The sequence below is a fragment of the Phlebotomus argentipes genome, unplaced genomic scaffold (assembly GCF_947086385.1).
Source record: "Phlebotomus argentipes unplaced genomic scaffold, Phlebotomus argentipes genome assembly scaffold_18, whole genome shotgun sequence".
NCBI lineage: Eukaryota > Metazoa > Arthropoda > Insecta > Diptera > Psychodidae > Phlebotomus > Phlebotomus argentipes.
The window spans coordinates 16,986,680-17,010,858 of NW_026776177.1; the positions used below are offsets into that span (position 1 = coordinate 16,986,680).

Below are 24,179 nucleotides of genomic sequence, written 5' to 3' on the forward strand. Positions count from 1 at the left end.
TATAAACACTTTTTCACCCCAGCAACCCCTTCCAGGGCTGTGATTGTTTACATGTCCAGCGTGAATTCCATTTATTTTAATTCACACTGTGACACAAATTTAAATATAGTGCTACAATGCAATATAAAATAATAAAATGCGACTGAGAGGAATATGCAAATGGGAGTGTGAGGCGCGGGATAAAAAATGCGTGCCGGTGTAAGAGTTGCGGAATAATTTATTGGCAGAAATCAATGAGGGAGGAGTATTAAATTTATACAAAATCAAATGATATTGCAGCGACGGAGGTTTTATTGAGTATGGAGAGGCAAAATTGATTAATTACTTCAAAGTAATTGCACCCGACACACAGAACGGCAGGCAATTGTTGTAATGGAACGCCGAGGAGCAAGCTGGCGTCGGGGCGCTCCCTGGAGGGGTGAGTCCTGATGGGCCAGAATGGCCCATAATACCCTTCATCCGCGGGGCTCGGTGGTGTGGAATTAAGACCACTTCATCCATCAACTCCGACCATCAAATCAGCCCGACCAAGACTCCCCGCGCCCACCCTTGGCGCGAAAGAGTGTGTGCTTGTCCAGAGATGAACAAGCAAGTGGGTGGTTTAGAGACCAACAAGTAATTTATTTAGCCACGTCCGCCATTTTCCTAAACCCCTTTAATTACAGCGAAGGGTGTTGTTTTAATTTCGTATAAACCATCGAGGGTTTGAGAATTTCACTCTACGGTCATCTTTCGCCCTGCCAACCCACCCTCATCATCTTCCCCGCACCCCCGGACATTCCGCTACAACATTAGGGTCGGAGGTATTAGAGATGCCGGGACGCTCTCTAAACCCCTTACATAGATCGTCTACTCGAGCGGAGGAAAGTCCCTCCCGAAAATTTCCATGTAGAAAATAATGGGCAAAACTTATTATGCATGCGAGCCAACACCTACACATCTACTCCGGCATGTTCCTCCCAAAGCCATCAACCATCAACTTACATACAAACACACTCAGGCCGGGGGTGAGTTCTCTGCGCGAGGGTGCGACTTCCAGCTGTGGAAAACTATATATGGCTGAAATTTTCATGGCGTCACGGAGAAGAAATGCCCACAATGGGGTGAGATTCGGAGGAGAATCGCCTGTTTCGGCCTGTGCCGATCAAACTACATTGAAATTACAGCTCATTAGATGTTTTTGTCCTATCATTTCCGCTCACTGATGCTGAGGAAGCATGCTTTGTGTGTTTTCTTATGAGCATTTACTATGCAAAATTCTCTAAACTTGTCAGTCTTTTTGTACTCATGATTTGTCCTTTTGACGCAATCAACAACAAATCGTAAAAAAAGACTAAAATATAAATCACAAATTTATTCTCTTCCTGAAATTCACCCCGATCCAAATGCCCCTTTAATGTGCTGCATTGAAGAAATTTAATCCTTTATTCACTTGCTCATTCCATGTGATCGATGAAAATTTAATAAAAGCATTTTAATATACTTCCGATGGTGTCAATAAAAAAATATTTACCTCTTCAATCGCTTGTTCAGTGTTGATTTCTCTTGGACAGAATTTATATGGGTAAAAAAAAAGAGGTGCTCAAAGTGCAGTCATTAAAGCAAGCTTATGCATTGTCGTGTTAAATGCTAAACTAAACCAATTTCATCGATATTGAAGCCGTGAGAGCAAACAGGATGCTGTAAGTGTTTGTCAAATGGACAGAAAAAACACGTTGGCTGGCGAGTATGTGTGGAAATATGGGAGAAGATCCCTTTCAGTTGGGATTTCTCAACCCTTTCACGTCCATTTAAGATGCTGCGTGAATGGAAACCTGCTGCAGGATGAGATTTTCTGACTATCAATTGAAACTTGCCAAAGGGTTGAAGTTGATGACTTGCTGAGGGGTCAGAAAAATGGTGAGAGAATCAAGTTTTAAATTCGTGAGATAATTTCTTCTGTACCACAATTTCTTCTTTGTGTCTTTTCACAGTGCCGAAAATATGCCTTCGTCTCAGTTTTCCGCTCGATTTTGCCGAATGAGGACTCCAAGTTGGCAGTTTTGTTTGCAAAGTGTGACTTTTCGAGGAGTTTTTGCGGAACTGCAGAGTCTGGAAGGTGAGTTTTGTGCTATTGATATATTTGATGCAAAGAGTCCATCACAGAGTCGTCAGTTTTGGTTGAGATGCGAAGTGAAAATGTGGAAATAGCAATTCAGCGGGGTGTATTACAAAACGCCTGACGGGATAATGTGGATATTGTGAAAATGTAACAACCTCGAAATGCATTTATCATTCACATGAAATTCTACTTTGCAATGTTTGGTGTTTTCGCATCATTCATACATGATCCTATGGCGCGCTGCACAATGGGTGGGTCGCTTCATGGAGGAATACATCTAGATAAATTATTGCATTTTCCGAATATGCACATTTATACATCATTTTTGTCCTTTGCATCACCCGTCACTTCTCTGGCGAAATTTCATTTATGCGACATTCGTCGCAAAAAGGCGATATTTCACCATTAACATCTCTCTTTCTCCCTCTCGTGCAATCCCATGTGCGCTCCTTGAGAGCTTAACTATTTCATATCTCATTGAAATATGCCTGAAGCTCTCCGCAACTCTCACCGCCTTGTTCCACCCCCTCTGCATAGGTACTCTAATTGGAATTTCAAATGAGAATTTCTTGCTCACTCTTCGTTCTCTTAATCTAAATAATGAGATTTTCTTAATTACGTCTTTTTCTCTGGGATTCCCATTCACTGCACTCATCGCATTTGTGGTCGATTCAAGGCAGCGACAGTCGCCCAGAAGGGTGTACACACAAACATCTCTGCATCGTGAGAGAGAGAGAGAGACTCAGAAGCTGCACTTCTTGCTCTGACTGGCGTCACCCCTTGGCTTTCTTTTCCCCACCACGCAAATCTGCCTGAGCATTCAGGCTACAGGAAAAGATGAAAAGCTCCTGAGTCACAAAGAGCATATGGAATTAAAATGAATGAGGATTTTTCTTTGCAGAAATTTCTTAATGCACCGCTGGCATAATTAGATTTTGATGAAAACTTATGCTCGTGCTGGAACATTTCCATCTCTTCTCTGTCTCCGGACGCGCCGCCGCCCCCCCGAGGCGCGCCACCCCCCAACCGTGAATTTGTGCGGTTCGAGAGGGGCGAAAAATAGTGTTGAGTGCAATTTTTCACATTTCCCAGCCGCTCGGCCGAGTATTATATCTCAATTCCGTCTCACTTGGGCGTCCCAGCGTCCATTTGTCCCTGTCCCGTGGCCAGTCACCCGAACTTTTGCGTCTCGGCGTCCTCTTTTGTACCTGTTTTTGTTTTATGGTGCACTCGCAGTGCATCGCCCATTATATTTCCATATAGCGACAAAGTGGATGCAGCCCCGCAATCCATTTGGGGGTGGGAGGCGGGCGTGCGTGGTGGGAAAGTCAGAGAGCGTCCGATTTTGCTGTCAGAATGGATGAAAAGTTGGTTCATCCTGAACTTGAGATGTGAGTGGGTTGGGGCTTTTGGTAATGTTCACTCTGGGAAATTGCACCCTCCTACATATTTATGCCATCGCCGGAGCTCCGGATTTTCAGGATAATAATCCATCATTGGGGAGATGCCTTCAGCCTCACAAGCCCATGGTGAGCTGTGATGTGGGGAAAAACGAGGAAGGTGATGTCGCCTTTTCCCCAATTTCCCTACTAAAATACAAATGTGACGTTTTAATGCCACTATATGCAAGTTCTCCGTGGACAAATATCAAATATTAATGGAAATTCTGGCGCGCTGCAGAAGAACTCGTGCCACCGGGAAGTTCCATTTCATGACACAGGAAACGAGATCTTGTGTCCAAACTCCTTCTCACATTGCATTTTGAGACAATGGGAAATGCTACAAAATTGGGAGATTGTATTCAAAATTCATTTGCCCTGGAAACAGCAGGGAAAATGCTTGGTTTTGTCTGTCTGATACGGGAAAACGGGGTTATTTTGAATCTTGATTCTAAGCTTTACTTATTATCTTGTACTTTTCCCTAATAACTTAGAATATTGAACGATTTAGATTGTTTTTCTGGACATGAGAAGTAAAGTAGCAGATTTGCAGGATGTTTTTATGTTACATTAACACTAGAAAGCGCTGAACAAGAATTCCCTTCAAACAATCTGGCCCATCTGACCAATTCATGACGGTTTTATCGAACTCTAGACACGATTTCTACCCTCACAAAGTGTTTTTGAACATCGGAAAAATATAATTCGTTCACTTCATTTCATTTTCTTCAATCATTCATCTCGCTTTTCATTAAATGGGAATAATTGATGGCTGATTGATTTACTGGACTTGATCAGAAACGCATTTTCCCTCTTTTACCCTATAAACTCTCACGCAGTTTTTGCATTATTGACTAAGAATGCATCAATATGATTATTTTGAACTGTGCGATTGCCTTTAAAGTTTGCATACGTAATCTCTGACGTTCATCTTCCACATGTGAAGAGCTGCTCGGCGTCCGCGATGGCGCCGGGGGGAGTGGCGAGGAAAGGGGCGCAGAGAGCAATTTAGAAGGAGCGCATTGTAGTGTGAGATGGTGATGTCTAAAAATTGCCTCCCGCATGAAAGAGGCATCCAGCATGACTGCATTTAGGGGGTGGCGCGGCGCCCCATTTAGTTGCGACATCGGGCGCTCCGCTGAGGGTCGGGGACATTAAATTACCGAAGCGTCCAGCATAGTTTTCGCGCTTTTCGCAGCGAAATTGTGCAAAAGTGCACACCAGCGGCCACAAGTGCGAGTGTGTGCCACTATGGCAAAGAGCTTTTGGCACTGGGGGGTGGCGGCCCTCAAAAGGGTTGACTGTGGGTTTTTCTATGCGTCGCATATTAAACTCGCATCCGCGCGGAATGAGATGAAGGCCGGATGGCTGTCAGTTGCACTCATAGTGCGGGATTTGAAAGCAAATATATGTGTGCTCTGTGCACTCACGAAATGCATTGATGGGCGGAGGTGGGAGAGATTGCATTATATGGAGTGCACACCGCGTCAGGAGCACATTCATCTATCTGTCCAGTTGCTGCATCCCTGATGGTATGTGTCGAGAGCCCAGGACGACGGCGGACTCTTCCCTGTTCCGTGTCCGCTGCACACGCGGCGAGTGGACAAAATGGATGAAAATGTATTATTGCATTTTATGCATTCGCCGCCGCCGCCTGAAAATATATTTTTGCACCCCGAGCGCCACCCCACGACCCTGCCCAGCCCCATCGCGAGCTGTGGCATTTTTCAGGCGACTCATGGATGATGGCTGCAGAGACGACCGCTGGTCGGCCAGCGCCTCCAACACCAAATGCAAAATTGGTCGCCATTGAGGCAGGTGAATTGGTGCATTTTTCCTGTGGACATTTTGTTGTTAATCCACCACCCCTGACGCACACCCGCGCAAATACCCACCGAACCCGTACAATCCACCCCGCGGTGGTGGAGAAAAACCTCGCATTCTGCTGAGGCGGAAGTAATCAATAATATGATTGATATGGGCGACAATAAATAAATGATTACCGCGCTGGTGAATTAATCCGACAATAAAAATTAACGTATGGACTAAAACCTAATTAATTATCTTCCGATTTCTTTTATTCACCGCAATCCGAAACTCGCCAACAAAAAAAATCACCGCTGTGACGCGAGACAAACACCATATTAGTGACTTTTGGTGCCATGAATATGGAAAGGATGTGAAATGGAATTATTGCAACGGGTTTTCCGTTGTCAGGTGCAATTTGAGCATCGCGCGAGCTGCTTTAATAGTTGGAGAAGGCATTATTTATCAGGTCTTAATCAGTTTGCTCTGTTTCATAGGCTACAGAGAGAGGGAATATGGAACGAGAGATACACATATCACGTAATTATAGGCAGAATGATGATGCTTTTGGAAAGCTGTGAGATGAAACAGTGTCACTAAAGCTGCTAAACTGACACCCAACGGGATAATTAGCTAAAAATAATATTCATGTCAAGGCTCAGCTCATGACAAAGAGCTCATGAATCACACTCCAGTCACTTAACTCTTTGACGACATTTGCGTCACATGCGTTTTTAACTACATTTCCAATCACGCTGCTCTATTTCACGATATGCAAATATTTGCATTCACTATTATTGCTTTAAGAAAAAATATCAATTCAGTTCAATGTATTCTTTGGAATTCATTTTAATTATTCAAACACCCAAAAAGCATGGAAAAATTTTGGCGCGTAAATTTGTTGTGCTAAATTCTTCAAACATATTTTTCGCTCAGCTTTCTTTAACATGATTTGTCTTCTTTTCTTAGCTCTACTAGCCAACCTTGAAATAAAGTACAGAATCACCACCATAAGCTGTCTGTAAAGTTCTTCCTAATTGTATCACTGCTAATTTTCCATGTGCATTAATTGAACGAGTGCAATTCAGTGAATAAAAACAATTCGCTATAAATTATATAAATTTACAAATTAGGCAAAAATAGATAATAAAATGAGAGGCTCTGTCTAATATTCAATTATGCCCAAAATTTATGTTTCATGATGGAATATAAATTAAGTTCTTGTTTTTGTTAAAAACAATCACGAAGCATTCACGGCCCATCAGTTTGCAGGTCGTTCTAATATGATTTGTGCGTGTGTGTGTGTGTGTGGCACAAACAGGTGCGTGGGAAGGGCAAGTTTCCCCCCTGGAAAAGCTCATTTTGAACACCCTGTGAAGTGGCATTTGTACAGCTGCAAGTGCGCCAAGAAGTTTGATTGACAATTGCATTGGATCGCGCTTCAAAATAGGGTTGCACGAGAGCGCATTATTAAATGGCTCACATTGTTTGACTCAAATGATGGAGAGATAATTATAGAAATCGTCAAATTGAATATTTTCCCCTCGCGCGCGCCCTGGAATGCTGGCAAAACGAGTGGCTTTCGTATGTCCACAATTTGACCTCAATCAATTATGTGTACCTGTAGCAAAAACACCACCAAACTACTAATCAAATCAAATCGACAAATTTTCCACCGTTTCACAATCTATACATTCCGGAGCAGGGCGAGCATTGAGAGCCACACACGTTAAATCAATCATTTCCTTCCCTCTCGAACATTGAATCAAGTGCTTCCGGCAAATATTATATTTCCCACAAGAGTGAGTGGAGAGAAAAATGAATGGGGAAAAGGAGGCAAAAAAATTGTCCATTCCACATATATTGATCACTCTCGCTGCCAAGCTTAATTGAGTCGCAAAGCGAGTGGGTGGAAAGAAGAACGGTGGAAAATATAAATGAAAGAATCTCACTTTCAATATTAAAATCAACCCTCGGTGGAATATTAAAGGATTTTCGCCAGCTTTCTCCGAAACACCCGGGAGAACTCATGCAAGAATCATATGGCATAATTTCCCCTCTGCTTTTTGTTCGCCGCGCCACAAAAGCTCCTCCAACGCGCGGTGCAAAGATGAAAAATAACTTTGCACCGCGTGAAAAGTCACGAAGAGAGAGAAAAGTGCGAACAATCGACGGGGAAAATTGGATTTTTTCGCCAGTCAGGCGAGTGAGAGGCAATAAAAAAGCAATAAAAAGTATCAATGACCCTCAAAAATTCGCGTCGCCCGAAAGCTCGAGACTCTCGTGCGGAGCTTTGGGAGCTTTCTCCCGTGGCGGGGGAGAGTGGGCCACGGCAAAAAAAGCACCAGGGTGTGGCATTCCGGGTGTGAAAGTCTTTTTTCCCAGTGCGAAAAAGCTCCGGTGTGACGCACACACAGAGATGACACAAAACTTTCCACCCCACAGAGCACACACTTTTTCCACACAAGAAAAGCTCTCTCTCACTCTCGGGCGCACTTTGGCCGGCGCCCACAAATACATGAGAAACTTCCCCGCAAAAGCACCAACACAGCGCCAACGGGGTCCTTTTTCGACCAACTGAAAAGTTGGGCCGAAACGAAATAATAAAACGCGCGCCACACACGCACAAAAACGGACCGCCCCATTCATTTTCGGGCTCGCGTGCAAAACTTCCCGTCCATTCTTCTTGCTGGGGGTGAACCCTTATCAAGAGATCGCGCACACACACGCAGTGCTGTACATAAGGGCTCTGCCAGAGCGCGGGGGACACCCCAAACCCCGTCGCATTCAGTGAAAAATTGCACTGCCCGACATCATTGCAAATGCTTCCAGGCGATCCATTGTCACGCAGAGAAATTCTTGCATGAATTTTCACCGGATGTTGGCCTCTAATATGGTCTCTGTGATTTGAAGGAGCCCTGAAAATTCACGTTCTTCCTCTGCCACACACAATTGTGATCCCGAAGCGCTCTGCTGAATTAATCCCTCAGCTCGAGTGAGGTTGGACAGTTGGTTAAAATACACACGCAGAGCACTAAAGTTTGAAGATGTAGAAAATCGTTCCTTATATAAACTGAGTTTGACATACAATTGGTTGTTCTAGTGTTCTTATGGTTATAAATTCTCTTCTTGACTGCTTAAAACTATTTCTTCATCCGTGGAAAAGGACATTTTTATCTGTTGCAATATAGAAGTGTGAATCGTAAGAAGTTTTCAATAGTATTTTGACAACAATGATCGAGAAGATCTAGTTTATTATATTATCTTGCATCAAAAAACGGTTCGTTTCAACCATTTCCACCTTGATCTTGATGTTCACGCAATTATGGTGCCAGAATTGAGATCATTCTAGCACATTAACCTCTATTTTTAGGCTCAAATCTCTCAATACAAATATCTGGCTTGGGCATTTAATTACACCAGCCAAAATCCGCGTAGAAATACACGCATGGTGTACGAATTGAGCAGCGGCAAAGCTCTGGTCGGTTGAAGAGCCACATAGAAGAGTAAAAGGATTGCGAGAATAGAGCCGAAGGCGGGTTGGGGGCGAGTGTTCATGTGCACACAAGGGTTCTGTTGGGGATATAAAATGCGAGAGACTTTCCACATTGGGAAATTTTCTCTCCTCTTCTATTACATTCACATTCACACGGCGTCACAATCGATTTTATTCCCGTTGGCATGGTGAGCTTTAGCAAACTCTCTCTCTATGCGAACAAATGGGGGTTTTTCAGTCGGGCTGGGGGGGCGGCTGAGGGGCTCAGGCTCGGAAAACTATGAGTGGCCAGTGTGCCGGAGTATCTCCGTCTCCCTCGTGAGCACAGGCTGTGCGGCCGGGCGGGGCGGGGGTGGCTGTGCGGACTGGAATGGCAGAAACATGAGACTGTGCATCGTTTGAAACAAAACTTTCTGATGATGTGGATTTTAGAACTCAACCCCACACCGCCCACCCCATATTTCTGCTGTAGTGCACACACAAGGGGTCAAAGGATGATGGGAAATTTTCACAAGCACACATGCACACAGAGAAATTCTCTTTCGCCCATGCAAAGCACCCACTGTGTATTGAGGAAAATTCTGCAGGAATATTTTCAAACTGCAATTCGCCTGAGAAATGCAAAAATTTTCCACCCTCTGCCCACATATTGGGGGGGGGAGCGAAACAGGGACATACATAGCATATGGTGGTGCCTTTTGGTCCAACTATCGCACCACGAGTGAGCAAGAGAGACGACAAGTGTGGCCGAAAATAAAAATAATCGGAAAATCTTCATCGAAAATTTTTTCTCCTCTGTTTGCTTGCTTTAATACTATAATTTTTTTTATGTGTGTGATTGAAAAAAGAATTACGAAGCAACAGGTAGATGCCAGTTTGATTTTTATTTCACACAGAAAGAGAGAGCTTTTATGGTTCAATTAATTAATGATTACATCGGAAAACAGTTGTGCGACTGAAATTCACTGAACTGATGAGAATGAATCAAATTAATTAAACCCAAATTTTATACTTTCGTAGCGCTTGCGGTAATCAATACGCCAGCATTTTTTCGCCTCATTAAAGGCGCATTTTCGACATGAGACACGCGGGGTCAAAGTGCAGCAATTTGGTAAATTACACTTTTTATCATTTCCACTCTCACGCGCGCAATTTGTTGAACTTTCCCACGGGGAATGTCTTGTGCGTGTCCAGCGAGAGGCCCTGAATATTGTGAGGTGTCATTGACAAAATCCCTGAAATATTGTATTGATTGATACTGTGAGGGTCCACAGGGACCCCTGGATTTGGGATTGCGAATCACGTGGGAAAAAGTTTCCTGGCGTTTATATCTCCGTATCTGTCTGTCACATCCAATAAGTTGGAAGTGTATTTGCGTCCAATTCGATTTGATTGCGAGACTGACAATTGGGAAATATGGAATTGCACAAATGGAAATCACTTTACTTTATTTGGTTTGCCGCCACATCGGCCACCCCCGGTGCACCACCCCCCGCTCTTCACTCCGTGACACCACAAAGTAAACTCCAGTGGGGGATGCACTATTCCACAATGTGAAGAGGCGCGCTCGAAAATGAGGTGGTGGTCCGTAAAAATCAATTGAAAATTGCTCCATCATCCCAATCGGTCAGTGTAGGCGATATAAAATATTGGGGACGACACGTGGAAATGTTAACTGCCAATTCTCTCTCCCTCGCGCTCACAATGCCATCAATTGATGAGAAATTACCAGCGAATTGCTAATTGATATAAATTAAATATTTGCTGTGAGGACCAGAATTTGACGGATTTGCGGTGGGCATTTTGGTGGAAAAATGCTCTCATTTCTTCAACAAAGTGTTGGGTATTTATTACAACGGTGTAATATGGTAGGGAAAAAAAAGCACAATTTGTCGCTTCAGAATGCGTATATTGTGAGGTTTGTATCATTGAATTTTCGGGGTCTTTGAGGAAAAACCCATGCGCTCAATGGGCAGAAGGCGCAGGGAAGGGTGAGTTAGTCAGTTGAACTGCAGATATCACCCTCATCTGCCATGGATGGAAAGGACCTCAGATATGGTGGTCTCTGGGGAGGGCGTCGGGAGGACTCTGAGAATCGAGCTGTGCTTGACGGTCGTCACAAAGTTCCACCACCAGACACTCTGGTCATCCCGGCACAAGTTCCATTTGGACTCCCCATCATCATTGTACAACTCCCAGATATAAATTAATGTTTATCCTGATTTTAATTACTTCCCGCTCGTGATGGCTTGCACAGCAATAGAAATATGAAATGTGCCATCTCTGGGACCCCGCCCGATATTAAAATATCCAATGTTGCCTCATGTGCAAATAGATGAGATTCTGTTTCTGACTTTTCCTCGCCCTCTCTCTTGGGGAAATTTCTGTGTGCGTCACAAGTTGATGTGATCTTCAACTTCCATCCTCAATAATTAAATATTATATAGAGGCAAGTTTGCTCAGCACACATTTTCCATATAACCCATGGCAGGGAGACACAGAGGCCATTTCCACACCCTCATTCGCACACACGGAGAGAGAGAGAGTCCTTGGGCCAGTGCGCGCCCTGTCGGGGATTTTCTCATTAGAAAGTGGTCACAGGACGGCACAATGGCTGAGATGGTGAAGCGTCACATTTAGCAAATTGATGCGATTTGCCGCCGAATTGTCGAATGGGAATTGTGTTATTAAACGCCTGATGGGGCTCTCTTGGTCTCGCCATCTTCATGTTTACAGCGCCTGCATGCGGAGCTGTGAAATTGAAAAGCGCTCTGGGGGTTGAGGGACCATTTTTGCAGTCAAAGAGATATGAGAGACTCTCTATATTGCTCCGTGATCCGCTTTCCTCGTATAATTTTCTCATTATTCACCCGCCCATCCTCGCCTTTTTCACCATGCAAATATTTCACTGAGCACCAAATATTATCCCTGTGAGTATATTCCATGTGGCGCTAAGAATTTCCTCTAGATTGTCCCTCAATTAAATATTTAAGCACAATCCACGCAGTTTGATAATCGCCCATGTCTGTTTGCAGTCACGTGTGCGCCGGGAGAAAACTAAAGGCGCCACAATTTCCATTAAATTGTGAAATACAACCAAATACACTGACGTTAGACATATTGCGAGGTAATTCTGAGGTTATATTTTCATAGATTGCTTGTTTTTCACCCACAAAATTGGCTGCAATTGTGGAAAATTAAACTTTCTCCATGTAATTCCATGAAGGGTCTTTTTTCCAATGTTTATTTGCTTTCCAAACTTTTTTTTTTTAAATGTTTGATATATTAATGGAAAAATAACTGAATGATAAAATGGAAAATAAACGCTGATGTCGCCAATGTGGGTAATAAAACCCAAACTCATGCCTATACTTTGATAGCTTTTCCTACTTTGTTGGGAAAAATCTCATGTTTTCTTAAAAAAAAATTGATGAAATATTGATTGACACAGTCGGTATGAAAATTGTCCACGGTTAACTTCTAAATTGGAATCACTAGCGGGAAGTATAGCAGTTGTTTTACTTGAAATAGTACAAAAGGAGTTGTTGTATAAATAATTCCACAGAATAAGAACATAAGACAGAAGCACTCCATTGGGGATAATTGAGATTGTATCAGTATTATTTCATTAACACGTAAGATTGGACAAAGCTCACTTGAGGCATCTGTTGAGCATACAATTCCTTACATATATCAGTGTCGACATCAGCATCTTTACCTTAACACCCATAATTGACGTGAGTTTGCATGAGCCTGAGAATCTTAAATGGGCGCACACGCCTTGGTGCTGTGGATAGAGTGCCAAGAGCACAGCATCTCTCCTATCTGACTTTTGATGGAATTTTGTCTAATTCATATTTCATTCGGGGATAAAATAGAGCCGGAGAGGAGCAATAAAAGCCACACAAGAGGACGCCATGTTTTCTCGTGCCATAGAAAATCCTTATCACAATGCTTCTGGGTGGTGGCCATAAATGATTAAAATAGAGAATTTTCCCTACCACTTCTGAGGTCCTGCGATGCGCGGGTGGGGCGGGCGTCCTTCTGTCCGTTTGGGGCTGCAGCCAACTATTTGATGTTGAGACCAAATTTAGAATTTCTCCCCCGCCGGAGCGGGGGAAGGGGGAGGGGGGGTGGTTGGGGTGGCGGATCCCCGGGTGAATTCATTTTCTTCACATGCCCACCCATGCTTTTGGGGGTGGTGTAGAACAATATTGTAGCAAAAACAGAAGGATGATGAATAAAACGAGAATAGGGCTGGGTCGCTTTATACGGTCATTCCCAGAAAACCCAGAGATGTATCTTCCTTCGGACCGGGGGATGAATATTTATACGAAACTTTAGTGCGGAGAGGAAAGCATTGTGTGCTGACCAGTGAAATGTGGCACGTACGCCATGGCTCTCCTGGCAAGGATAACGAATATTCTAATGAAACTGAAATACAAACAGAGAGAGAGTCAAAGTGGTAAAGCAGTTTTGCTACCCCAGATGAGACGGTCCACATGTCTAAAACCCCTCTGAGCACTAAGGGATGAAATTTAGACGCTTTGTGTGCGGAGCAAGTTTTCCGTGGCTTGATTAGATGTTTTGTAGATGTGCTCTAGACATTATTTGTTTGACTACCAATTCAGGCCATGGGTCCTTTCCCTCCTTTTGTGCGCCACTCCAAAAGTTAAAGCCTCCCACTCACTGGGCGCCCCCTTAGAAAAGGGTCCCGGGGTCCGCAGGTGAAACTCCTCCGCACAGTCCTGAAGCCTAATTGAAAATTATGGCACTGGAGACTAACTTTCCATGGAAATGCCCATGGACTCAAGTGCGCAGAGGGTCCTATAGTGGTGATATAATTGAATAAATTGCTCGACTCTAAACCCCCTTCACGTTTTCTCATACGAAATAAATTGTGATTAAACATAAGCATTGGGAGAGGTTGAAGGCAAATTTGACACCCGAAAGAAACCACGTCAAATCGCCCATCCCATCGCCAGCCATGCCGCACATGGATCTCTGTGCGGCATTAAATGTTGAGAAACCTTTCCGCTTGTGAATAGAATTCCCTCTTTGCTTCCTCTTTCCCGGCCATGCTCAATGGTCGCCCATTTAAATCCTACCCAGACATACATTCCCTCCTAAGCTTTCCGCCCCCGAATTCCGGACTGACCCCAGAGTCAATTTATAGTTGGGAATAATTAGAAATAAAGATGAGAGAAAGTCCATCCCTTCCAGCATGCGGGGACAATGATGGGTCGGATGGCATTGTTGGCGAGGCGAAATAACTACTCTCCCTGTGCCAAGAGAGCCTCAAATACTATTCCTGGCCCATTATATCCCCTCTATATATGGCCACCGTCCACCTTTCTTTATCAGACACTCACCATTCAGGCCGCCAATGCGGCCTGCATGCAAAGTTATTTCAATGTCTGGCACCAATTGGACTCTCCTTGCCAATCCCACCCGGAGCGCACCCACAATTCACATCTGCACAGATACGGATAAGAAGACCTCAACGAGGAATAGAGGAGTTCATTGTTCTCGCAAATTTCTTTCACTTTATGCACTATCGCCATTTGCAGAAATTACGTGCGACTGTCTAATGAGGGATTCTCAGTCAGGCGAAAGAACCAAATGTTTGCTCTTACGTGTCAATAGGACTGAATATGAGGCTGTAATTGTATTCAGGAAGCGAAATATCTACAAAAGGGAATGCATAGAATTATCCTTAGTGATCAGATAATCTTAGGAAACTATAAAAAAAAACTAAACCTTTAAACTAACTCTCCAACTCTTTCTGTACATGAGTTTGATGTTCAGTGCACATTTAAAACATTGTCCCATTAATTTATCATATATTTTGCGATTAACTGCACTCGGACGAGTCATTTAGTGACGTTAGAGTTGTTCGGTGAATGAGAATTTTCTGAAAATTATTCAGCTGAATAATTAACTAAATTTCTAACTATAAATTTTAGAGTTGAGGCTGCCTCAGGCACTGACCAGTTGGTCGGATGCCTCCAAGTTGCCTGGAGATGGTCAACTTTGTGCATTTCATCCTGTCGAGCATGCGGTGGAAGCGAGAGTGGCTAGGACGAAATGCTATGTATGTGATGAATTATATTAAGTTGCATATTTCATATAAATCTAGAATAGGAACTATACGATAGTTGGTGACAATGTCGCTGTGGAGACACAGGAGGAGCGAGAGAGAGAGAGTTCACCACATCACATGGACTGCGAATCACATGGGATTTGGTGTTACCTTGGGATGGTGGAGCGACGAAAGGGGCGAAACTCAAAATAAGTTGCACAAAGTGCTCTTCTGGTTTTCCTCACCGTTCCTCCGCCCGAAGCGCCTGAGAGGAGTGACGTCGCTCGTCTCGCATCCCTTGACCTCTTCGGCATCGCTGCAGCACTCCTAATTTATAGATTGTCGAAAATTTGATTCGCATTTTAAGTCTCCGCCAAGCGTTGGGCGAGAGAGTGTGAGAGAGAGGGAGAGAGAGTGAGACAGAGAGCTCAATTTGCTAGTGTGGATCACAGCTTTGTAAGTGCTGGAGCAAGATAAATTAGATTGTAAATCCGTTTTTGTCCACCATCATCGAGTGGGCCTGCAATATTCTCAGAGATGTATTCCCAATTTGGCCCGTCTAGACTGCATATAAATTAAATTAAATCGCATTACGATAGAAATTCAATTGGGGACATTTTGGGCTTCTCAATTTTCTCACACCCGCACGACGACGCAGTCTTCCAGCGTCGCATGACTACCGGAGGGCTAAACCCCAAATGGTCGGCACCAAGTGAAGTGAAACCGACCAATAACCTAAGCGTGTCGTAAATTACATCTTGAATTATGTACATCCACGGGCATTTAGCATGCCAAAAAAGGAGTCTATACGGGAGTGTTAGATATGAATTTTCAGCCTTTTTGTCGTCATGGCCACCCACCCTTGGCTTGGGTGAATTAATGAAAGTTCTCGCCCCATCCCCACTACGAGGCCGCCAGCTAGCCGCCTATTTTCCTAACGACATCTATTTTCCTAGCTTCCCGTGTCACCCTCGTCGTCGGGTGGGGCTCTCGGGGGTGGCGATGCTAGTGCAAAGTCGCCCCAACGACCGCCTTTGGGTTTTTCAACATGGCCAAAGCCACTGGTGTCCAATTCCCTCTCCAGGCTGCACGATAACTGGCCATCGTTCAGAGGAGTAGTTCAAAACCATTCGTTTCCACTTCATGCATATGCGGGTGGCTCAAGGCTCAGGGGGAGGCTCTGCTATTTATGTTCTCTTGTGTCGACATCGTTGATCATTAAAAGGACAGAGTTTTTTTTTGTGCCGAAGAGCGAGGCTTCGATGTACTTCAAGGAAGCGCACAACTGTATGAAATATTACTCAAGTTGCAATTTCATCTGCAAAGTTGCGCTTTTTTCAGTGCATCAATCCAATTTAGTTAAACTCCTGGAAATTTTGTAACTTTTCGTCAAATTTTCCCGGAGTTCCAATTAATTTTATGAAAAATTATTGTTTCAATTCTCAGACAAACAGAAAGAAAAGTTTAACCAATTTTTAAAATTGAAAATAGTCTGTTTATGTGAAAATTCTGTCGGAATTTGGTTAAAAAATTTATTATGTGTTTGTTCTTTTAACAAAAACCATCTCAAAATCTACAATTTTCATCGTTTTTAGTCCAGTAGTAATTTCATAATCGTCTAACCACTGATATTTTGACGTCATTTCATGTGCGATGGATAATTTCTTTGGAGTAAAACTCGTTTCACGTCAAAATGACGTCAAAATTTCTTTGAACTCGCTCTTCACTTGCACATATTCACGTAGTCGAAGGTATTTTAAGGGGTGCATTTGAAAATACTTACAATACAGTATTGATTTTTGCATAAAACAATCGAAAAGTCCGCATATAGAATGTATTATTACACCAATTACCATGCGATGTGTGAGAATATCATGTTTTACCATAATCTCCTCTGGAGATTGAAAACGCTGGTCTTGCTCGAATTGATCCACCCTTTTGTGGTGTAATTGAATTACTTCTGCCGTCCAATGTGAAAATAATCCACATTTTGTGCAAAAGTTTCCCTTGAGCTCCTCACAAAAGGCATACATAGAAATCGTTAGTGCACTTTCAATAAATGCAATTATATTTTCCATGTTGATAAGATTAAAATTGTAGCAAGTGTGGATGTGCGGGGAGCGAGGAGTTATCGCATGAGAATCCCATTATCGCTTGGGAGAATTATATGTTAGATGGATGAAAAGGTGTTCCGTCTCCTTCCTTATCCACCCCGTTGGGCGGCCCAGAGCGCTCTTGATAGTGCACACACAGAGAGCCCGGGTCGGGCGGGAGTGGGCGGCGGACGGACATGAAAATGGTGGAGCTCCGGATTTGCCCTGGGTGGTGGACGAGCGAGAGCTCTTGTGGCAGGTCTCTGGAATCTTCAGCATTTTCCATCCCGAAATGCGGCACAGTGTGAGGGTGGCTTGAGTTATATTAATGCCATTCGACTATTCTGTCCAAGCGGGTTTTCTGACTTTTCCCACCCGCCTCCGCCCCCCTCCACGCTTCGAAAGGGGCGACAAGTGGGTGGCGGCCACCCAATGAGGAAAATAGAAAATGCATATTTGGACTCCGATGTGAGATTTTAATTCAAAAGGCCACTCGTGATGCCAGCATTTTCATCATTCAGCCGTCTGATCTCTGGACGTCTCCTCATTGCCGTGCAGAGATTACTGTCCCAGAAAATGTGAGCCATGACTTGATTAGGAGCAGATGGAGGAGATGCGGACGGACTGTGATGCTCCAGCTCACTCCACGACGACATTCCTCTGATTATTCCAACATTTCGGGCCACGAAAAGGACCCATAGTGAAACTTTGTGTGTCGTGTAGTTTGTGACTTTACTTCTCAAATGTGGTTGCACCCATTTATGGGATTCAACATGTTAGAAAATCTGGCATTTGACGAACTTTTTGTCCGAAAGTCTCCACTATTTCCCTCGAGTTTCACACAGTCCACGAAATCCCCCATATGGTGACCACTTTTCACAAACTATAAATTAGTAATTTCAGCAGAATTTCTATTTGTCACCCACTCGTCTTGGTCTCCACCCAGCACAGTGTCCAGAGATAGAGCGAGAGCTGTTTTGAACGAGACGAAGTGAATTTACATTATTTGTAGATGGAAAAGAGAGCTTTTTGAGGGAAAAAAGAAACCATTTTCTGCAGTTAATTTGAAGATAAGAGGAATTAAATGAGGAAAGTATAAAATCATTCTTCATTGCATTAAAAGATCAAAAAAGCTCACTTCATTATAGCTAACTTGGGAAAGGAAATCAATCAGTATTTCTGTACAATCACTGAATGATTGTGAAAGAATTATGCAACAACTTCATCCGGTTGTAATTTTAACACTTCCGTCATCGCAAATTTCAACAAATCCCGTATTGATCTGGTATCTCAATATTTTAATGTAAATGAGAATCATTCGGACCAGTATCAATAAAGTAAAATTAACACTGCGATGCCATAAAGATTGCAGAAAATTAAATTTAGACCAGTGCGCGCTATTGATGAAGAAGTACGAAATTTTCATATGTAATTTTTCGCAATGCCTCAATTTTCCATGGAATGTTCCACATTTGCGTGCACCATCTTTTATCAATGCAATGTATCACAATTGTAAAATATGCACGAGAGATGTACATGGCGATAGTGTGTGGAAATAATTATTTCAGGAAATTTTCCAGCCTGCCTCGCATTTTGTCGGGGAATGCAATTGGACGCTTTTCTGGGCCATGAGAACTTGTCTCCCCCCCTCGATTGATACTCCTCTCCCTAATGCAATTGTGCATTTTATTCACCTGCTGAGGAATTTCTCCGCCCCACGGGCGGGAGGGTGGGGCAAATGGAAAAAGGGTGTTTTGCGGCCCACACTGCGAGGTGGAGATAAACAATATTCTAATGGATTCTCAGTAGCGAAACAGTGCAAAACCGTTTGAAGACAGTGATAAATGAATTAAAATAAAATGTTCGCCCCCCACCCACTTCGGTTCCGGTGCACGAGGAGGAGGAAAAACAATTATTTGTCCCAACATTTCAGCTTGAACACATCTATAAATTTTATTTTCATACACTCGGACAGCATGTGAAATACACTTTGTGCGAGTGTTTTATTTTAATTGTACAAAGTGCAGATGCTGAAATTTCCATCTCATTACTCCATGGGTTGTATCCTCGAGGAGAATGGCACTGCTCGCCCTCCGCACTCTGCACTTCTGCACAATGAATTGCACCCCCCCACGGCGGGCGGGCGGGGGGTGGAGGGCATGATGTACAAATTTAAAATGAAAACAACAAAAGCAAGAGCAGCAAAACATTTTCCATTTGCAAAGTACAACAATGTCGGAATTTTGCACTACAGCTCTCCCACCAGCGCTCCTTACATTTTCTCCGGCCACCCTTGTACTCCCTTGGGCGTGAGCTCGTGTGGGGCGGCGATGGCGACAGTAACAGAGAGCTCAGGAGCTCTCAAATGTGCGCCCCGCCGCCCAAGAGCGGTCTCTGATGGTCAAGAGAGCAACATGACAAAGGGAAAATGTAAGAATTTTTCCAGAAAATGACAACATGGCGAATCCCCGCAGCGGAGCGAGTGACTCAAGGGGTGGACAACTGTTTATTTGAAAGTACAGTCATATTACATTTCTTACTTGTCTTTCAGTTTTATCATTGTTTTCAAATTCTAATACGAAACATTGAATTTGGTAAATCGATTTTATTGATGCTGGAATAGTGTATCTTTGAAAACCAAGAGTGAAAATTAACTAAATTCATTACAATTACCGCAAATCAACGATCTTTTATGAATTATTACCCGATTTTACTCAATATACTGAAGATTTTCCAATAATATTTTGTATAAAAACAAAGGGTATAAAATTCCAGTTAAATACAATATATTTGGATCATTTTAACACATCTACTTCATGATATTTCCAGTGCACCACTTCTGATCCTGTTTTTTACCACTTAAAACTAGCTTGACTTCAAGCCATAAGAGATAGAAGTCAAATGAAAAATGCTAAGAATGCATCTTATATGGTTAAAACATAGAATTTCTATTATAATTTTTCTCATCTTGTATGTTGTCCCGATGCCTTGTTATTTAGCAATGAGCCGCCCTTTGGCCAAAAGTATTTCTGTGTTTACACAGAAATTTAATTATTGCGTTATGTTCCCGTTTCATCTCTGCCATAGTGAGGGTCTTGGGGATAATTGAAAATTGTGCTCCGTCTCCCCTCAACTATCATCTTTTGCACCTTTCACGCTCCTCCAACTGCTTTCTGTGCTCGTGAGCGTGGCAGAAAGCACTGTGGCTGATGAATTATTCTCATTAAGATGGCGAGGATGCTCTCAAATTGAACTTTCTAGACACTCCTCGAGGCAACACAATGGCGCGGTGCAGAGTTGTCTATGCGAGAGTTATTGCAAAATACACAAGGAGAAGTTTTTGAGTTCAGTAGAAGCGGAAAACCCGTGACCACCCTTTATTAAACTTTGTTTTATTTGTTTAGTGAAAAGTTTCCAGTTTTAGTCGGTGAACTCTTCTCGGCCTTCCTGCCTCGCACCACCGGAGGTGAGCGTGGTCTTTTCCTTTGAAAACTGTGAGCTGGGCAGAGGGATTGGCTGCGGGGGGAGAGAGTCATGGGCCGGGACTCGTGACGATGAGGAGGGCTCTCGAGCTGGAGCGGACAGAATTGGTCCATGGTGGGTGGGCGAAAGTAAGCATCATTTGTGCAGAAGCTGAGCAAATAGCCGAGTGGGTGGAAGATTGTTTGAATTTATAATATTTCTAATGGGTGGGAGGCGCACCCCGACCCAGCAGAGGAGCGCCGTGATGGACACGGCAGAGCCGAGGGACGAGAGAGTGACATAAGAGGGCGAATGACGTTGATTTATTGAGTGTTGTCCATTCCGGGTGGAAAAGAATGGGTTGAAGTTGAGAAGACGCCTCATGAAAATTTCATGACGCACATCTCACTGAAAGAAACCCCACATTCATCCTAAACCACCCTCTCACCGCTCTCCTTCTCCCTCTGCAATGCCGAGAAGAATGGGTGGAAGTGGTGGTGAAATGGGGTTGTCGCCCTGAGTTTGAATTGAAATTAATTAGACGGATACGTCGGGATACACGTTCATTAGAATAAAGTAAGGCAAAAGTCATTACTGCTTAATGTTCTGAAATTTCATTTCTCACTCCAACCTTCGCACTAATGGCTGCGATGGGGAGAGAAAGTTTTCCCTTAGCTCTGAAACTCTCATCAATATTCAAGGAATTCTATTCAATTTTTCTTCAATCTCAACCCCTTTCTTTCGGTCGTGTCCTGGCGCCACCCCCTGAAAAATGTGCTTAGGCAATAGGGAATTGCCGAATTGTTCTGGGTGTTTGCCAAATTGTAGAATAATTCTCATATAAGAGCACAAATATTGAGGATATTTTTAATGCGGGTGTGGGGCATCGCATGGGGGCTTAATCTCTGGCCATTATTCCCTCCCATTGAGTCTCTTGAAGCATACCATAATGCTGGGGTGGATCGGTTGGGGTGGGTGTGCTGGATGGATGATGATGATTATATAGACGAGAGATATTTAAGCTTCAAGTGTTGAGCTTTATGAATCGTAAAGATTCGAGATGTTGTTTGCTTTCATGACCATTGAGTTGTCTGTATTGAAATGAAATTCACCCTCACCCCGAGTTTTGAAGCCCATTCAGGCGATCATTGCAAATTTCTCCAATACTCCTTGAAATTGTTCGCCTGGACTGGAGAGAGAGAGAAGAGCGCCGGAAAAGGAAGAAGGAAAGAATTCTCTTCATTACGGTTGATTTGATAGGAATTGACAATGAATGTGTAAATAGTACTGAATGTTTTCGAATGAATTTATTTACTTATTCTTTCATTTATTATGAATTCATCAAATAAAATCACGTAGAAAAAGTAACATTTGATTTTTATGCACTGAATGCGTTATAAAAGCGACTAAATATTAATTAGTAAAGATTTTATTGATTGAGTTGTGTAAGCGAAACTTCTACATTTTCACACCCTTCAATGTGATTATTTAAAAATAAACATGTATCTATGCAAGAGCAGCACAACAGATTTTGTTTCCCTCTGAAATCACAAAAGGAATTTTAATAATAAAGTGAAAGCAATATTAATGCATTGAGAAAGCGATGCCCAAAGCACTCTGTGTACTCTGATAATGATGCTTGCATAAATTTCCTGCATCGCTCTATCGAGGCGGGATATTAAGGAGGTTGTAAATAGCACTTTTATCATCCTGGCAAAGTGTATTTAGTGATGTATGCACATCCTTTCGCCGCAGCTTCCACCACGAGGAGCGTATTTGAAAATATAGCTCCAGGTATAAACATGAAGTGGTGAAAAGTTTATATTTCTCTGTGGAAAATTTATTAATTTTCCGGCAAAACTTTTCCTCCCCAGCCAACATGAAAGCTCTTGACGATGTATTAGGGAATGAATGCATGGAACAAGTACTCATTAAGCATTATTCAGTCACCCTGTTTATTTATTTTTCCTTCGAACTTTATCCAAACTAAAATATTATACAGAGAATATATAGTTTTATATGCAGAGAGTGAGAAGGCTTCCCTATTTTCCCACCACACGCAACTTCCACTTTGGCTTTCCCTAATGAATTATTATTGTGCGAGGTGAAATGAATCCGTAATTTTCAGTCCTGTCTATGGCAATATAAGGCAAAACTTTTCATTGCAATTAATCTACCGACGGCTTTCAGCCATTTTCCACGGCTTCTCTTCGCCGCCAGTGTTCGTTCGGCGAACTTGAATTTCCCATTCATGTTCAATGAACTCACGGTCGATTGTGAAAAAATTAATATCTCAACAATAACACATAATGACCTTTAAATAAATCATATATTATATAGCAAAGTACAGAGAAAAAAAAAACTCTTCGCTTGAGGAAAAAAACCCACCGTGGCTGCATTTGAGAATGGCGCATGAGCGTCAAAGATGAAAAGTCGTGAGAGAGGATATTTTAGTGAAAAAACTCACTTATTTTCCTATCTGTATCGGCGGGAAAAATCCAGTGTAAAATACATATTTTCCCACTTGCAATGTGGATCATGAAAATCATGCCATCCTTCGGCTGTATTGAGTGCTCCATTTTGTCGATGCCCCCTCGATATATGTCTCAGAAATGGAGTCTCCGACGCTCACACACACAGCGATGCTTTTTCCCATTTTCCACAACTTGCGGAAAACTCACAAAACGGCTCTTGTGCGCAAAAGCCGCCCAGATGGATGCACACACGGACAGGAGACGAGCATGTCCTCAATCGTGTGTGTAGAGCGCAGAGAATTTATGTGTTTGAGAAAGGCGGTGGAACTCTGTGCGGCGCTTGGGGTGGGGGAGATAAGCATTTGCATCGGGAATCAACGTTATTTGGGACTGTTTTTGGCATCGAAGAGAGACTGTTTTCGACCAAAATGTCCATAGAAAATCCGCACAGCAATTCTCTTTCCCCCTTTGAAGTGTCTTTCTATCGTGGCGAACGCATCTTTTCTTGTCCTGAAAAGGGGTGAAAATCACCCTTCGAATGGACGCAAAGCACTGCATGAATGGTTGTGAGGGATGAGAAGACGCCTCTGAATTGCTTATGTGAAAAGTTAAAGGGTTCGCAAGTCCCCAAAAATAACGATTGTCTGCGCAAAAGTAGTGCGCGAAGAGCAACACCGAAAAACTCATCTTGACCATCTCTCTCTTTTTCTTGCAGACGCTCAACGGAGGCCCATGTAAATACTGGTGCGGATCAATATGGCAGAGGAGACGCTTCAGATACGCTTTGTTAATAAATAGATGCTTTCCGCTGTTGTATTTTATTGGAGAGTCGATGATGCATGGCTTCTAGAAGAGTTGGCCTTTAGAACGCTTAGTTGAGTCGCTGAATTAATTGTGGGAGAATTGCCTTATGCACATTATTCAAATGATCATCAACACCGTATAAATTGGCTATGGGGCGAGCGCCACCACCGCCATGCACCACCCTCACACCCCCGGCGACCATATTTATAATCAAATCACTGTGGCCATAGGTAATCACTGTAGAATTCACTCACCCACACCGGGCGTCCCTCAAAACACCCACGGCAGAGGCACTGAGTGATATTGCGAATAAACGGGGCAATTAGTGATCAATTAGGCTGTCTGGCACGACGCGCCGTGCCGCCCAAGACGCCGAGCCGACCAGCGCCACCCCCACAATCGCCCTCGCCCCTCTCGGCGCC

At 43.3% G+C, this 24,179-nt stretch overlaps 1 protein-coding gene and 2 long non-coding RNA genes across 3 annotated transcripts in view; 2 read left to right on the forward strand and 1 right to left on the reverse strand.

Moving 5' to 3' along the window:
• Positions 1 to 24,179, reverse strand: part of LOC132260442 (homeobox protein prospero) — a 104,648-nt gene that overhangs the window by 80,320 nt on the left and 149 nt on the right. The window lies entirely within an intron of this gene.
• LOC132260446 (uncharacterized) overlaps positions 1 to 24,179 on the forward strand; it is a 59,009-nt gene that overhangs the window by 10,099 nt on the left and 24,731 nt on the right. The gene's annotated exons all lie outside the window — the stretch shown is intronic.
• On the forward strand, positions 1,665 to 23,774 carry LOC132260447 (uncharacterized). The gene is made up of 3 exons (XR_009468368.1): positions 1,665 to 1,899; positions 1,974 to 2,098; positions 23,669 to 23,774. It is a non-coding gene; the product is annotated as an uncharacterized LOC132260447 (long non-coding RNA).